The sequence below is a fragment of the Rhododendron vialii genome, chromosome 12a, assembly GCF_030253575.1.
Source record: "Rhododendron vialii isolate Sample 1 chromosome 12a, ASM3025357v1".
Classification (NCBI taxonomy): Eukaryota; Viridiplantae; Streptophyta; class Magnoliopsida; order Ericales; family Ericaceae; genus Rhododendron; species Rhododendron vialii.
The window spans coordinates 13,887,323-13,892,826 of record NC_080568.1 but is presented as its reverse complement, the minus strand read 5'-3'; positions in this window follow the sequence as shown (position 1 = coordinate 13,892,826).

Genomic DNA, 5,504 nt, shown 5'->3' with positions numbered 1-5,504 from the left:
AAAACCCCAAATGGGAACCCGGAGCGGCAGAACCATTGTGGGAGACTTGGGAACCCGGAGTGGCGGAACCGAGGGTTTTGAATTGTGGCTCGGTTATCCGCGGTATGGAGCCAATGCAATTGTGTGCCAATTGTAGGGAGGTATTCCCGAACAGGTGCAAAATGAGCCCGAGCATGGTCAACTAAGGGTCAACGCACTGTGGACCACTGATATGAGAAGTCAATAGTCCAGAGAGGTTGTACGATTCTCGGTACAATAACATGAGACGTTATTAGGACCAAATACAAGGAAAGTGACATGAGATGCCACTGTTCATAGAAACTTGTTCGGCAAGAGAGAGCCAAACAGGAGGAGAGCTCCTTACAAAGGATATGGTTCAAATTGTTTCCTTAGGACCAGTAACACGTGAGGTAATTGGTCCAGGCCATCTGTTCGGCCATGAGATGGCCGAACAGAGAGAGAAGTACTATTTGAGGGAACATTCTGGGAGGTTCCAGAGTAGTCATGTCCCATAAAGGAATAAAGATCCCAAGAATATAGGATCTGAGAAAGATACCCAACGAATATGGGATGTTCGGCTCTTAAAGGAAAAGATTCCTAAAAGGACTCTTTTCCATAAACTGATAAAGGAAACGAGACTCCTTGATATCCTGGGTTTCCTATACGAGTTAGGAATCCTATGGCAACATGGATGCTTGGACAGCAAGCATCCATAAATCTATAAATATGAGGTAAACCTAGAGGTGAAAGGTACGCAATACACTGCATTCTTATTGCTTTCCTACTGATAATTAGGGTTTGATCATTAGTACGAAATACTAACAAAGGCATCGGAGGGCCTTTGCCACGAGAGGCAAAGGTGCGCTCACTCCTTGTCTGTTTTGCAGGATAAGGGTTTCTCTGACGAATTAGGGTTACGTTCAAGAGGCACGTGGAGCCGCTGCATTCCAGTGCTGTTCAAAGCACTACTTGAATTTATCCACTTACAATTGGCGCCGTCCGTGTGAAACGAAAGAGTTCCCTTTGAAATACGACCATGGTGGAAGTAGAGCCAGCAACGCCACACGACCCGAAGGATGTGCTAAATGGAGGAGGGGATAAGTCTCCACCCGGGGCTCCGAGAAAGCCCGAAGGAGGACACAAAAAGACCACGAGTAAGGGCCACCCCCTTACTATCCATGGCAACTCCAGAAATAGAGATGGAGAGACGGCATCGAAGTCCACGAGAAGGACTAAATCCCATCGAGGGGATGAATCGATTGCACACTCCAGGAGTATATACCGTAGCGAAGACGTTCTTGATAAGAAGAGACAAGAAATCGAGGAATATGCTCGTTTGATCAAAAAACGAGAACATGAGATCAGAGAATTAGAGAGAATCAGAGAACATCCGGAAGACTCTGGACTATCTCGAAGAAATTCTAAAGACAGTGAATACGCTTTGGTACAGTACCAAAAGGCTCCTTCACGAGGAAGGAGGAGCAGAAGCAGAAGTCTGACCCCGAGGCGACGTAAAACTTCTCCACGAAAAGGGAGGAGCAGGATCCGAACACCCGAGCGAAGGAGGATATCTCCAAGAAAAAGGAGAAGCAGAGGTCGGAGTTCTACCCCCGAAGAAGAAGGGAGTAGAAAACATCATAGGGACAGGTACGAGAGGCCTGATTCCGATTGGGAACGAACTAGATCCAAGAAAGGACCAGAGGATGAAGCCATGACTGCACGGGAAGCAGCACGGAAAGCACTGCAGAATATAGCATCCTCCCCTTTTGCAAGAAAGTTACAGGAGGCTAGATTGCCGACCAGGGTAAAGCACGGGACATTCATCCTCTACGAGACAGACGCTGATCCCGTGGCCCATATACAGCATTACCAGCAAGCGATGTTTATGCATGAAGGGGATGATGCAATCATGTGCAAAATGTTCCCGTCGAGTTTGGGGAAGGTTGCTCTGTCTTGGTTCCACAAACTGGGCTCGCGCTCCATCCGAACATGGGTGCAATTGGCCGAGGAATTCACTGCACGGTTCTTGACGAGCAGGAAAGCTCCCAAAACCTTTGAGAGTCTTTCTTTTATGAAACAAGGAGAGGACGAGCCGATCAGAACTTATGCAAAGAAGTACTGGGAAACCTTCAACGAAATTGAAGGATGTAGTGAAGAATACGCTATAGCCACGTTCAAAACGGGCTTACCTGTTCGGGGGGAACTGCGTAAATCTCTAAACATGAGTCCCGTGCAGACATTGGCAAAATTAATGGAAAGGATTGAGCAGCACGCCAGGAACGAGGATGACATCCTACGAGAGGATGGAAAGTTGGCCGCCGAGCAAGCGAAGGGGCCTATAAAGAAAGTTGACAAACCAGAACCCAAAACTTATCGTGAAAGGAAAGACTATGGGCAGGCGAAGAAAGAGCAGTACAAGGATAAACAAGCTCCGGATCCCAAGTCATTCTTTTCAATAAACACGGTTTGGAAAGAGCCCATTTACAGGATTCTTTATCGAATAAAGAATCAACCATACTTCAAATGGCCCCCAACTCTTGGTGGGAATAAAGATGCAAAACGTGCTACGAATCAGCACTGCAGTTACCATAAGGATTGGGGTCACATGACAGAGGACTGTGAGATGTTTAAACGACATCTTGATGATTTGGTCTCACGAGGTTACCTCAAAGAATTTATCCAAGAGGATTCCAAGGATAAAGACAAGGCAATGGAATTGGATTACGAACAAAACCCAAAAGGGGTAATCCATATGATACATGGATTAGCCGAACCTTATACGAGAAATGAGGTGAGATTGCTTCAGAGGCAAGTAAAACATAACCAACATGTAATGCAGTTGGGGAAGAAAAGAGGTCGCAACGAAGGGGCAAGCAACGAAGGCATAGTTTTTACTGATGAAGATCTGGGAGGAGTCCAGGTACCTCACAATGATGCTTTGGTCATAACCCTACGAGTTGGGGAATATGATATGGAGAGAATCCTGGTGGATTCAGGAAGTTGCACCGAAGTGCTATACTACGATGCGTTCAAGAAACTGGGGCTCACACAAGAAGATTTGGTACAATCAGTAACTCCATTGGTCGGATTTGGAGCAGGAGCAGTTTGGCCGTTAGGCAAAGTAACTCTGCCTGTTCGGGCTGGGACGGTGGTGCTGCGAACCGACTTCTTAGTGGTGGATGTACCGTCTTCCTATAACGTGATTATAGGAAGGACATGGTTGCACAAGATGAGGGCAGTCTCTTCAACTTTCCATCAGACGGTAAAGTTCCCAGGGTCTAATGGGATTGAGCACATCAAAGGTAACCAAAAGATAGCTCAACAATGTTTGGTTTCCATCATTAAAAAAGTCCATAATGCCCACCATGTTAATACCGTGGAAATTCCGGATCTGCCGACCATTGAGGATATTGGAAAAGACCCAACCGAGAGGGTAGTTGAGGATTTGAAGAAAACACTGATCAACGAGACTGATCCAGATAAGTATTTTCTAATTGGGGAATCGTTGCCAGAAAGGGAAGAAAATGAATTAATAAGTTTCTTGAAAACTTATGTCGATGTATTTGCTTGGACACCAGAGGAGATGCCTGGGGTAAATGCAGATGTTATTTGCCATCACTTGAATATAGATCCACAGCATAAACCGGTCATTCAAAAGAAACGAAGGGCAGCCGTACAGCACGTTAACGCTGTAATCGAAGAAGTGGATCACTTGTTGGAAGCCAAGGCAATAAGGGAAGTTTATTATCCAGAGTGGCTATCAAATACTGTTGTCGTCAAGAAAAAGAACGGAAAATGGCGCGTATGTGTCGACTTCACAGATTTAAATAAGGCGTGTCCTAAAGACAGTTTTCCTCTTCCAAGGATTGACCAGTTGGTTGATGCAACAGCAGGATATGGACGGATGAGTTTTCTCGATGCATATCGAGGATACCATCAAATTGCAATGTTTGGGCCAGATCAGGAGAAGACGTCTTTCATTACACCACGAGGGTTGTACTGTTATAATGTCATGCCTTTTGGATTGAAGAATGCAGGGGCAACATATCAGAGACTGGCGACCATCATGTTTAGAAAATTGCTCGGCAAAACTATGGAGGTTTACATAGATGACATGGTGGTAAAGAGTAAATCTGGGCAAGGCCATATAGCAGATTTGAGAGAAGCTTTCGAGATTTTGAGGAAATACAAGTTGAAACTCAACGCCTCGAAGTGTGCGTTTGGAGTCGGCTCTGGAAAGTTTTTGGGCCATCTTGTAACTCTAAGGGGAATAGAGGCAAATCCCGACCAGATAAAAGCCTTACAGAATCTAGAAAGCCCTCGGACAACGAAAGAAGTCCAACGATTAACTGGGATGGCAGCAGCTCTTAATCGATTTATTAGCCGATCAAGTGACAAGTGCAGACCTTTCTTTCAGTTATTGAAGAAAAGGGAAGGGTTCGAATGGGGAGCAGAATGTGAACAAGCCTTTCAGGATCTAAAGGGATATTTGGCCTCTCCTCCCCTTCTTTCGACTCCAGAAACAGGTGAGTCTCTGATTTTATACTTAGCTGTTTCTGAGCATGCTGTAAGTGCAGTACTTTTAAGAGATAAGGGATCCGAGCAAATCCCAGTTTATTATGTGAGCAAAACTTTGTTAGATGCCGAAACAAGGTATTTGCCCCTCGAGAAACTGGTCCTAGCACTAAAGACAGCAACTAGAAAATTGCCACATTATTTCCAGAGCCATAAAGTTGTGGTCTACACTGAGTTCCCATTAAAATCACTGCTCCGAAAGGCAGATTTCTCGGGAAGGATCTCAACTTGGTCCGTTGAGTTGAGCCAGTATGACATCGACTATCAGCCGCGCACAGCAATCAAAGGCCAGGTGTTGGCAGATTTTGTGGCAGAGTTCTCACCTGCGGTTGCACCTCTGCCTCCTACGAGAAAGGAGTGTGAAGCAAAGTCTCCTGTAACGAAGAAACAGGCATTAGCCGAACAAGATCCCCAGGAATGGAAGCTGTTTGTTGATGGATCAGCTTGCAACACCGGTTCAGGAATTGGAGTTGTGCTTTTACCCCCTGAAGGGTCAATGTTAGAATTATCTGTTCGGCTAGGGTTCAGTGCGTCAAATAATGTGGCAGAGTATGAGGCACTCTTAGCTGGTTTAAGAAGTGCAAAAATCCTAAAAGCTAAACAAGTTAGGGTGTATTCTGACTCACAGCTCGTGGTCCATCAACTGTCCGGGCAATATGAAACCCGGAACGAGAAGATGGCGGCATATGTACAGGTGACCAGAGATCTGCTCGATACCTTCGAAAGAGTGTATATTGAACAGATAAGTTCTGGAAAGAATGCTCATGCAGATTCATTGGCATGGTTAGCTGCAGCTGTGCCATCTGAGTTTAGAAGAAAAATAGCCGTAGAGTATTTGGCTGAGCCGAGCATTGGCAGAAGTGTAGAGATGGTCTTGGACGTGAGCCAAGGACCAAGTTGGATGGACCCAATAGTGGAGTTTTTACGAG